Source organism: Rhynchophorus ferrugineus, unplaced genomic scaffold (genome assembly GCF_030347505.1).
Source record: "Rhynchophorus ferrugineus isolate W39M unplaced genomic scaffold, kcgeb_rfMv2 rfM1, whole genome shotgun sequence".
Lineage (NCBI taxonomy): Eukaryota > Metazoa > Arthropoda > Insecta > Coleoptera > Curculionidae > Rhynchophorus > Rhynchophorus ferrugineus.
In genome coordinates, this window is record NW_027472580.1 from 5,980,128 (window position 1) to 5,993,338 (window position 13,211).

The 13,211-nt window shown below is 33.8% G+C and overlaps 1 protein-coding gene across 1 annotated transcript in view; it reads left to right on the forward strand.

The window, feature by feature from the left end:
• Nucleotides 1-13,211, forward strand: part of LOC143203022 (zinc finger CCHC domain-containing protein 24) — a 31,688-nt gene that overhangs the window by 5,516 nt on the left and 12,961 nt on the right. The window lies entirely within an intron of this gene.

Below are 13,211 nucleotides of genomic sequence, written 5' to 3' on the forward strand. Positions count from 1 at the left end.
TTCCTGCATTCTAGTTTGGTTGAAACATTTGTTAAATTACCTAGACCAGGTAGCGGGTCCCAGTGCCAATTTATTGAGTAAATACCTAACACTAAAAAGAGGAAAATGAAATATTTTTACAAATAAAATTGAACCGACTTTAAAAAATAAATAACGGACAAATCTAATTTAATATAACTGTTTGGGTACGGTACCGACTTCAAACTGATTTTTATTTCATTACTAGCGACCCGCCCCGGCTTCGCACGGGTGCAATGCTGATACTAAATTAAATACACTACAGAAAAAATATGAACGTTGTATATAAAAACATAGCGGCCCGCTCCGACTTTGCACGGGCATAAAATATATATGCCTATGTCACTCAATGAAAACATGATTAAAATCGATCCAGTATTTTTGGTTCATTCATTACTGCCCTTGGCCTGCACGCATTAAATTTGGAGTAAAACAATTCCTCTTCCCCTATACTTATTATGAAGATTTCCTGCTATCTTTTGCTTATTATCTGCTTTTCCTGCTCTGCTTATATATCTAAATTCATACAATTTTTATTACATTACACATTTTTGAACGCAAATTTTAAATTTGTAATATCTCCGAAAATATTTGTTTAATTTACATGCTGTAAGGAACCATATTGATCTATATTAATTGCACACTGTATTTAAGGTACTTAATTCGATAAGGATTAATGCCGTATTGCTTAAAATAGCTTCGTAAATAAGCCATTTTCTCATGTAAAAAGTAAACAATAAAAATGGTTAATGTGGGTTATCCCTAAAAGACAAACATATACCATCGCGGACTTTTTTGTAGACCTTTTTATGGTGTACAATACTGTAGTACATTAATTTGATCTAACTCGTAGGGTTAGGCAGCGTTTTTGCTAATTGCTAAATAAGCCTATAAATAGGTTAATTTACGACATCACGTTAGAAACCTCTAAAATTAGCAATGTTGCCTTAGTATATTATGCATGTATTATACATATAAACCTTCCTCTTGAATCACTCTATCTATTGAAAAAAACCGCATCAAAATCCGTTGCGTAGTTTTAAAGATTTAAGCGCACATAGGGATATAGGGACAGAAAAGGTGACTTTGTTTTATACTATGTAGTGATTACAACGATTATTACCTACATATTTTATTTTAAAACGTTTTTTGTGTTAAAAGTCTAAATATGATTATTTTTTTACATTTTAGTGAGTCCCTTATTTATTTTTTGAAGTCGGTTCAATTTTTTTTATTCAGTGTTACCAGACAAAAATTTGACCCTTATTTAGTACTAAATCATTTCAGTTTAACGTATATTCATTGTGAATGTGTGGTATAGTTTATTTACGATATTTCCTAACACACAGCCTTTTCATTCAGGTTCTGTTTTAAAATATTCTCATATTGTCCCGAGTTATATTTTCTTTTGACTCGAATATGCTTACAAGTGAAAAGAAATATATCCCTAAAGACTTTAATATACGTCAGCGTAATATCTCAAGGTTATAACGTGGATCTTCGTTAGTATGTTGATGTAACGCGTTCGTTGAAACCGTTCTTTGAAATGAATTAAACTAAGCCGATTGATATAAATGTCTACAAATATTTATTTAACTACCAACCGAATTATGCATTTACATAGCGAAAGTAATTAATACTACCATGTGTGTTATGAAAGTAAATGCACCAGTTAATGAAATAATATTGCTATTTAGTAAGTTCCAAGTTCCGAGTTATAATCATCATCATATAATACAGTATTTCTTAATATTTTTGCATTATTATTTATTATAGCGAAATTAGCACTAATGAGCTATTTGTTTTTGTCTTAATTTGTTGCGGTTTAGAAAATGCATACTGTACACTTTGAGACACTCTATAGACACTTTGAACTTTACATATATGTAACTGTTTTTAATGTGCACTTACAAATTCACTGAACTAGATCAAATAATTTTATTCTCTTTGATCATCATCATCATTTTCTAGTAGTCCAAGAAACTCAACATTAATGTGCTGATGAAGTCTCTATTCATGTCTTTGGTATAGTCATTGATAAACTTTATCGACAGTTTCTACCTTAAGGTCCTTATGCAGATTGACATTAAGAATGTACCATGGATCATCAAGAATATCTCGAAATACCTTGTTTTGGAATATTTCTATTACTTTGGCTGGCATAACCCTAGAATTGGACACCATAAGTCCACAATTGTTTCAAGAGATATCAGCAAGTCAATTTAAAAGTCCCCGGCCTACAATAGAAAACAATTTTTTTGGCAAAATTAGTTCTTTTTATTCAACATAATTCCTTTCAAGGGTGATAAACTGATTATAGCGACCCTCCAACTTTTCGATGTCATTTTTGTAGTACGATTTGTCCTTTGCTTCAAAATAGGCCTCAGTTTCGGCGATCACCTCTTCATTCGGCGAAAATTTCTTCCAAGGGAGCATTCTTTTGAGATCTGAGAACAGAAAATAGTCGCTGGGAGCCAGATCTGGAGAATACAGTTGATGAGGAAGCAATTCGAAGCCCAATTCATGCATTTTTGTCATCGTTTTCACTGACTTGTGACATTGTGCATTGTCTTGGTTAAACAGCACTTTCTTTTTCTTCAAATGCGGCTGTTTTTCGGCAATTTCGCAACTAACTCTACTAGCTTTTTAACATTATCAACCATTTTTATCCAACCATTATCGACAGCCAAATACTTCTTCGAACGATTCTGAACGATCCTCTCTGAACTGATTTCTTTACTATCTGTGCACCCGGATACGCAACAGTTCCTAGATTGAGAATTCATTTCACTTATTGTACTACCAACTTATTTATACTAATGAACTAATAATGTGATCTCCAAAAGCACTATTCCTTACGCCAGCCATACTGAAAATGTCGTTCAGAATAAATAATCAACAAACGAACCATAGAGATGAAATGAGCCAATTAAATGCCGGTGCTGCTCTTAGCATAGGGATTAAAGCAAGTAATAAGTTAAAAGTAGTGACATCTAGACATTAGACGTAGCGAAACATTCCCCCAAAATTTCCTATAAAGTTAAATCTCTGTTTCTCAATGACAAAAACTGATGGTTAGTTCTATTAGTTCATTAGGAGTACATTTAAAACAGAGCACAAACAAATTATGATTCCTTTTTCTTGCAAGAAAACACTAACTCTGCCCTAATAGCCAGTTCTGTTTTCAAAATGAAGAATAACATACCTGCATGAATTATCAATAAATATTATAACCAGCAAAACCTCATCAAATGTTATTCTAACTAACTTTTATTTTCTATACGTTATTTTTATTATCTTAATACATAAATTGAAATAACAATTCTTTGATATTATTATAAACTTTTAGAAATTGTGGCTTCGTGGGTTATCTTCGCACCACTTAAAATCTATGTCTTCCAAGAATGCATGAAGGAATGTTCCACATCCCTGAAAGAGCTGGCTATCTCTAAGTTTTCTGTGAACACTTGGAAAAGACTACTCCCTGTTTTTATAATTGCTTAAATGTTATCTCTGATAGAGCTAACATCAAGGTAATCTTAATTCGTCACCTGCTGCGTATGAGGACAGTTTCATTTCGATGAATCCAAGATTATATTGTTTTTCTTTTTCTTTTTAGTATATTTTAATCACAGTGTGCATATTATATATTAAATGCAGCTGTAACATGCCAAAATATATTATGTTCGAAGTATCTGATTACATACTCAATTTGTTTCTGACTTCGTAACTAGAATAAAGTGAGAAGAGAAATATTGTACGGTTTTAAAACAAATTTAGACATCGCGATAGGCTATATGTATATATGTACATAAATGATATTAAATCGATTTTTCAGCTTCTTTTGTTTGCTTCATATTAATCACATTTTTAACCGTGTTACGCCTAATCAACTAAAACATTTATTCTGCTATTTTCAGCTTAAGCACACACCTAACAATGCAAGAACTACTCATTGACATACCTCAATCTACCAAAAGGTGATGTTTTACGACTCATATTAATCATGAATAATATGTTATTATAAATAGCATCCAACCAATTAAACTCGACTAACAACGATAAGCTCTACCTTAGAATATCGAACAGTTATCGCGAACCGTCGGGCTATCACGAAGAAATTGTTTCGAAAATCCACCTCTGCAATTCGATGGAAACGTAACGACGTATCAGCACAAATATTTCTTTATCTGAGACTGAAAGGCTAGCCATAAAGTTAGGGTTACAAGTTATTGTTTTTATTATTTATAATTGAAAATATAAATAAGAATACAATGAGCGTAGTGTGCCCGGTTTATCTACAGGGTGTGCAATGATAAAGCTCACTTTTACTTTCTCAAAAGTTACATTCGAATGCTGATCGTGCCCTTTAACCGAATTCGAAAAAGGTGGAGGTTCTATGTTGAGCTGTATATATTCTTTTAATGTATGTTCGCCGATTTCTCCGACAATTCTGGATCGATTTTCAGATTTCTTTTCTTATTCGAAAGAGTGCGCTTCCGAGGTTCCCTTTGGAACCAAGTCAGGGCTTGTGAAGCACTAAAGTTTCAAATACACGAACAAAGTTTTTTATCTAAAATAATCAGATATATGAGTATAATATTGTTGTTCAGCTGATGTGACGGAAAATTGAAAGTCATTCAGTGCAAAAACCATTCAGTTTGCTTTTTAAGCACTAACTATAGCATTTAAGAGCTCGTAGAAATATTGTAGACAACTGCTTCTATATGGTGTTTGAAGCGTTTAGGTCCTAAACAGATGGCGCTCCTTCGATTCCTGGCGGGGACAACTTTTTGTTGTTCTAGTTTAGTTAGAACATTTATAAAATCACCTAGGCTAGGTAGCGGACCCCGGAGCCTAAAGCGGCCCTTATTTTCAGTCATTGTTTCTTTATTCCTATTTTCCTACCCATTGTAATATTCAATAAAAGAACTATGTAACATATCTGACACTAAAAAGAGAAAAATAAAATACTTGCAACAAAAAAATTGAACCGACTTCAAAAAATCAATAAGGAACTCACTAGAAATTAAAAAATAATCAAATTTAGATTTTTAACGCAAAGAAAAACATTAATTACCAGCAAGACAAATCTAAATTAATATAACTGTTTGGGTTCAAAGAATACATCATTATTTTTAGAAAACCATAATTTATTTACCTATATGTACTCTATAGAGACTTATACTTATATAAAATTGCGTTCCCTTATCCTTGTTTGTCAATTGATCATTATGGTGTCGTTGATAGTTTTATATCCTGTTTCTTTGATAAAGGTCTACTTTTGCTAGCAAATTTAATTATTTTATAGTACCACACCCCACTTTTATTACAGTTCTTACTTCTTAGCAAAATCCTGTCTAATTTCTTCTCTGATTCTCTCATTCTTCTTAAAAATATAAATTAAATTATTGCTAAAAATATAATGTTTAAAAAAAAGCCTAATTATTACCAGTTACTACAATGTTGGCTACTATTCTTAATGACAGACCTCATTAATGAATTAACTACTTCCAACACATCAAGAATCATTTTCGTCTATGTTCTTGTTATCATTAAATTTTGGCATATATTGATACTTATTGGTATACTAAGTTTAGACGTGGTGAAATGATCACCGAAGACAGGGACTGCAGTGGACGCCCAAAAGAGGTTTTTACCGACGAAAACATTTTAAAAATACACAAAATGATTTTAAGTGACCGTAAATTGAGATTGAATGAAATAGCAGACACTCTAAAAATATCAACTAAACGTGTACATCATATCATTCACGTATATTTGGGTATGAGGAATCTCTGTGTAAAGTGGGTGAAGCGCGAGCTCACTTTTAACCAAAAACAACGACGAGTCGATGATTCGAAGCAGTGTTTGTAGAAAATCAAGCGTAATAAACCCGAGTTTTTGCATCGATATGTGACATTGGATGAAACATGGCTCTATAATTTCACAAGTCCAATCGACAGTCATCCAAGTGGACTGCACACGATGAACCCGCTCCAAAGCGTGGGAAAACGCAACAGTCGGCTGACAAGGTTATGGCGTCTGTATTCTGGGATGCGCATGGAATAATTTTCATTGACTACCTTCAAAAAGGAAGGGCCATCAACAGCGACTATTACATAGCGTTATTGGACCGTTTGAAAGACGAAATCGGCGAAAAACGGCCGCATTTGAAGAAAAAGAAAGTACTGCTTCACCAAGATAATGCACCGTGTCATAAGTCAGTGAAAACGACAGCAAAAATCCATGAATTGGGCTTCGAATTGCTTGTTCATCCATCGTATTCTCCAGACCTGGCCCCCAGCGACTATTTCCTATTCTCAGATCTCAAAATAGTGCTTGCTGAGAAGAAATTTTCGTCGAACGAAGGGTGATCGCCGAAACTGAGGCCTATATTGAAACAAAGGACAAATCGTATAACAAAAATGGTATCGAAAAGTTGGACGGTCGCTATACTAGGTGTATCACCCTTGAAGAGAATTATACTGGATAAAAAAACTAATTTTGCCAAAAAATGTGTTTTACTATGGTAGGCCGGAGACTTTTCAATTGACGTGTTATTGTATGGAAAACAACAAGATGTATTGCAAAATATATGATTGGCTAGTTCTGCGTATACACATTCCGATAATCTGCAACTGATTATGTTTATTATTTGCTAATTCTACGGTTGGTTTTACTGACCTATTAAGGTTTTATATGCGATTGTGAAAATTTGATGAAATTCAGAAAAAAAAACAAAATATTTATACAAAAAGAACGTGTTAGACCCTAGAGACTATGATATATATAGAGTTTTGTACTTGTAAAATTCTCCAAAATAACGGGGCACATATAGTTCCTTATACTTATATCGTAAATATCAAATATCGTAAACACTCGTTTTAATGGGGTTTTGGGATAGTATAAACTCTCTGTCACTGGTAATTACTTTTTACCGATATTTATTGATATACATATTTGTCTGCGTGTCTATTTGACCAAGTCATCTAAGATCAATATGATTTGTTATATTATAAGGAACTTGGCGCTTATTGAAATGAAATAAATATAGCGAGCTCAGAGAAGAATTTTAATTTATAAATATTGATAGTAAAAGTACTAAAGTAATATTTATTTGAACAAATCTCACTAGACAACATCAACAAAATTATCAATATAGTGTTACTAAGATAGCTCACATAATGACAGAGAATGTAAAACGTAGCTAGTTATCTAACACTATTTGATAGGGCATGTTAAATATGACTGTCATGGTGCTTAGTGATTATCAAGAGAGAAAATATGTAAGCACATATATATGATCAGAATATATAATGAATGGACACCAACACTGATTTTCAACAAGCAGACAATTTTTCAAATATTTTGAGTACGCAATAATATGCAATAATAGTATATATAGATGCTATTACTTCGATATTAAAATATACAATATTTGATGTAACTTTTCTGTCAATTCTGGCTCCCCTCATACAACTCAACAACCTCTTTTGGGTATCCATTGCGTTCACCGTCTTTCCTGGGGCGGCGTCGGAAAACTCGGCATCAAGCCAAGTTTTTGCTTCAACTGTATTTTTTCCCTTCAAAAAGTAATATTTTATCAACACGCAAAATTCCATTTTATCCATTTTTTTCACAATAACAAAAGTTGCTTCACTCAAAAAGCTATAATTCACATGCTAATGATCCGACAGCTGTCACAATTATAAACGCATCTTTTGAGGGTTAGGACTAACTAAAAAACATATGGATTTAATTCTACTAGCGCCATCTATGTGTCAGGCCGGTCAAGTTTCAATTGACCTGTTATCATGAAGAATAACACACACAATGCACAAATATACATTTTTATTATTACGAGGCTCAAAACATCTTTTCTAGTGCCCTTATCGCTTATCTTGAGTTGGTACTCAATGTAAACAATGCAAAATAGTAGTTGTGTCAAAACGTGTCAGACCCGATCTTAAAACAGCCACGTTTGGACATTCTAATGCATTAACCCACATTTTTCGGTCGTTACATTTTCATTCGCTGGATGCGGTCTTATATAAAATGATTTAATTGTTGCCGAACCGGATGAGTCACGCTTTAATTTACATTTAGTTGCTGCGCTCGAATGTAAGTGTCAATAGACCCGATGACAAAAATCAACTAACGAAAAGATGGTGTTATTCGATTATTAATGGTGCAGCCGAAATACTAGGTATATAAATAAATATCTTGGGGAAAACAAGACGCTACTTGTTAAATAATATTAAACTCTTTTCAATTAAAATATCATATAGTATGACAGGAACTGTGTCAGCAACTGCCCTTCAAGTATTAGTGATTTTGATTTAGAACTAAGTGTCATTTCGGTGAAGTTCTATTGCTATAATTAACGGTTGTAATATCTTAAATGGATTATTTAATCACTCGCAGAACATTTAGCTAACGTATTCCAACCGAATCACTACATAGTATAAAACAAAGTCGCCTTTTTTTCCCTATATCCCTATGTGCGCTTAAATCTTTAAAACTACGCAACGGATTTTGATGCGGTTTTTTTCAATAGATAGAGTGATTCAAGAGGAAGGTTTGTATGTATAATACATGCATAATATACTAAGGCAACATTGCTAATTTTAGAGGTTTCTAACGTGATGTCGTAAATTAACCTATTTTTTTAGGCTTATTTAGCAATTAGCAAAAACGCTGCCTAACCCTACGAGTTAGATCAAATTAATGTACTACAGTATTGTACACCATAAAAAGGTCTACAAAAAAGTCCGCGGTGATATATGTTTATCTTTTAGGGATAACCCACATTAACCATTTTTAAAGTTTACTTTTTACGTGAGAAAATGGCTTATTTACGAAGCTATTTTAAGCAATACGGCATTAATCCTTATCGAATTAAGTACCTTAAATACAGTGTGCAATTAATATAGATCAATATGGTTCCTTATAGCATGTAAATTAAACAAATATTTTCGGAGATATTACAAATTTAAAATTTGCGTTTAAAAATGTGTAATGTAATAAAAATTGTATGAATTTAGATATTCCAAAGATAGCAGGAAATCTTCATAGTAAGTATAGGGGAAGAGGAATTGTTTCACTCCAAATTTAATGCGTGCAGGCCAAGGGCAGTAATGAATGAACCAAAAATACTGGATCGATTTTAATAATGTTTTCATTGAGTGACATAGGCATATATATTTTATGCCCGTGCAAAGTCGGAGCAGGCCGCTATGTTTTTATATACAACGTTCATATTTTTTCTGTAGTGTATTTAATTTAGTATCAGCATTGCACCCGTGCGAAGCCGGGGCGGGTCGCTAGTGATATATAATTTAGAATAGATACAAATCCTGTTTATCAGCACAATGTAAATTTGATTTCTTCAGTGGAGGTTTCCACACTAATTTGCAACTCAATCCTAAAAAAGTTCCTGGAATTGATGATATTTTACCTGAGATATTGAAAGAGCTACCACGAAAAGCAACCATCATGTTTACATACATATTCAATGCCTGTTCGAAACGGAAGTATGTTCCGGAATGTTTTAAGGTTGCTGGAATAATTAAACTTAAAAAAACAAACAAACCAGCCAGACGAGCTAGATATATTTCGCTGTTACCTGCGATATCGAAATTATGTGAGAAACTGCTGTTAAAATGTAATAAACCATTTATAGAAATACAAGATATCCAGTTTAGATTTTAAAATCACCGCTCGACAATCGACCAAATGCACAGAGTAACAGAAGTTCTTAAAAAGCATTCGAAGAAAAAATTACTGGCTTGCAATATTCCTCGACGTCTCGCAAGCTTTTGAACGGATATGGCATTTGAGATTAATCTATAAAATGAACGAAATTACTATTGACCACTGGAATCATTCATTCTCAACACTTAAATCTATTTCGTCTGGAGCTTCCCACGGTAGTGTCTGGGGACCACTCCTTCCCATCTTCTATACACTGCTGATATCCTAACAACAAAAAAAGAATATTTCGACATGCCTCAAGATTATTGCAAGTACTTGAAACATTTGCCGACGACACAGTATCTGCCTAAAGCTGTAGAAAAAGTATAAGTAGGAGTCAACAAAACCTACAAATGGACTAGAGATCGGAAATTAGAGCTTAATAGCTCCAAAACTGTCCTCATTAATTGTGCGTTGCGGTGAAATGATAAATATCTGATTATATCACTAGACTGATGAATCAGCTAGATACCTCGGCATACATCTCGATGATAATTCAATTTGGAAACATCGTGTTAGACAAAAAGCAAAGCAGATTAGATTCAAAGTCATTCAGAATAAACCTAGAAGGTATTTTTGATATTTATCAGGTGTTGAAATTAATTCGTGGTACTTTATAATTTGTATTCAACAATATATTCATCACAAAACATGAACATGAAATGTCAGGGGTTTAACACAACAAACATATTTGTTTTACTTATACGGGCTAGTCGGAAAATAGTCTCAACTTGACCTAAAATCAAAAGTATTAGTTTATCAATCAATCACAAGGCCAATTTCCACTAAAACATCAAACCAACTTGTAATCCAACGCAGCTAAAACCAAGTTCTACGACTAATTGCCAATGCTTATCTACGAGATCAACGAAGAACTGCACGATGACCTCGATCAAATAAACGGAATCAAATGGATATACGAAGTGATTCAAGGTTTCTCCATAAAACATGAAATAAGGCTGCTAAATCACAGAAACGTGGAAACAATAGCCGGACAACATGCCTCAAATGAGAAGATCGCATCGAACCAAACCACACGAACTTTAGCTTAGGAAACATAGTTTAGTTTTATTTTAAATTTAAGAATTACATTCTGGTGTATTAATCCCGAACTCGCCTTGCTTGCCAAGTACAACAGAATAATAGTAATAAATATGCCGGCTTGGTGGCGCAGTGGTAAAGGCGATGGGACGGTCCTCCTACTGTTCCGATAGCTGCAAGTTCGAATCCTGCTGGGGCACGGTCGTAAAGGTATGTTTGTGATTGTTTAAAATTTGTGAAGGTTCTAGGCAAGAATGTAAAATCCGACAAGGAAAATGATCCCAGTCACGCCAGTAACCAGGCTGGGTAAGACCGGATGTCTTCTGGGATAATTTCTAAAATTCCACTCGCAAGTCGGTAGGCTTAATGTTGAGGACTGTGGTTCATTAATAAATTAATATTCTTACTGCTTTCAAATTAATTACGAGTTGATTGTAAATAATTACGGTGTCCTTCAATAACGATGACGGCGTTGCGAAAATATGATTTTTGGACCCCTTTGTTTTTATATTCGTAATGAAGGCTGTCCAAAATTCTAAAAATATTAGTTTATTAAGTACATACGACTTGGACACACCGCTAATGTTTTGCCAACTGATATGGTTACTCATCAAAGGTGATGAATGAACCTAGAAGGTATTTTTGGTATTTATCAGGTGTTGGATTAATTCGTGGCATTTTACAATACGTATCAAACAATATATTCACTACAAAACACGAACATGAAATGCGGTTAACACAAAAAACCCATTTATTTTATTTGAAAACTATTTTATTTCAAGGAACGAAGGTCGATTTATTGAACACTTGTACAAAAGACGCTGATGGTTTAACTCCATTCTAATATATCACATCTTTCATTAATTTGATTTAAACACAACATTTTGTCTCTGCGCAAAGCAGCTGAGAAACTAAACTTCTGCAATTCGTCTTTGGTAGCCCTACATCCTAAACTGCAAGCTTCTGCTGAAATTCGATCAGAGTATGTTAATTCACAGCAACTTTAGTCCGCCTTTGGTTACCCTACACCCTTATTCATTAATGAATTAACGTCCTTGTTACTTTTAAAATTAATTACCCTATAAAATGTTAATTTAACCACTATTAAAACAGATATTAGAGAGTTGATTGCTTGAACGTTAGAAGAAGATCGGTGTCCTTCGACAACGATGACTGATTCTGATATTTATAAAAGGCGGATGCGAAAATATGGTTTTTGGATCCCTTTGTTTTTATATCCGTAATGAAGGCTGTCCAAAATTCTAAAAATATTAGTTTATTAAGAGTGCATACGACTTGGACACACTGGTAATATTTTGCCAACTCATATGGTTACAATCAAAAGTGGTAGTGAGGTAGGTGATAGTTAAGGAACAAAGTGGCGACTTATTCAACAATTGTACAAAAGACACTGGTGGTTTAATCCCATTATAATATGAACGAAGAGTCCCTTCGTATAACCAAGCTCGTATTAGTAGCGCAATATAAGACCTCCCACTGCGCAAAACAGCTGAGAAACTAAACTTCTGCAATCCGTCTTTGGTAGTCCTACACCCTGAACCGCAAGCTTTTGTTCAAATTCCATCAAAGTATGTTATTTCTACTATATATACAGCAACTTTAGTCAGCCTTTGGTGACCGTACATCTTAAAATGCTTTGTTTGTGCCAGGAATCCAAGGACTAGGCGTTTTTTCAAAGTATAGATGTTTCCTAATTGTAATGCTTCATGGCTGAGTATCTTTGAGCAGCTTGACTGTGACAAGGAATGCTTCGAATAACTTCGGAACAATTACCAATCCGACGTCAACCTGTTGTTTTTTTTTGGTCAATAAGTTTTTTAACCGACTTGAAATGAGAAGGAGGTTCTATGTTCGGCTGTATTTATATATTTTTAATGTATGTTCGCCGATTTCTTCGTCAATTGTGGACCTATTTTCAAAATTCTTTTTTTACGCGAAAAAGTGCCCTTCCAATGTGTTCGCATTGTATTAAAATCAGGATCGGCTGGCGGGAAGGAGGGAAAATCCAGCGAAATTTCAAAGGATTTTATGATAAAGGATTTCTTTCACATTTTTTATCTAAAATAATCAGATATTTGGGTATAATGTTATCGCTGAGCCGATGTGCCGGAAAATCGGAAGTTGTTTAGTGTAAGAGCCATTCAATTTGCTTTTTAAGCTATAACTATATTTTAGCTTTTTAACTATAGCATATAAGACCTCGTAGAATTATTGATTATATTGTACTACTGCTTCTATTGTATAATAATTAAACTTGGTTCGATTCCCGACACGGAAAACAATTTTTTGCTGTTCTAGTTTAGTTAGAGCATTTGTCAAATCAGGACCTAGGACCCCGGAACCTGAAGCGTTCCTTATTTTCAATAGTTATTTCT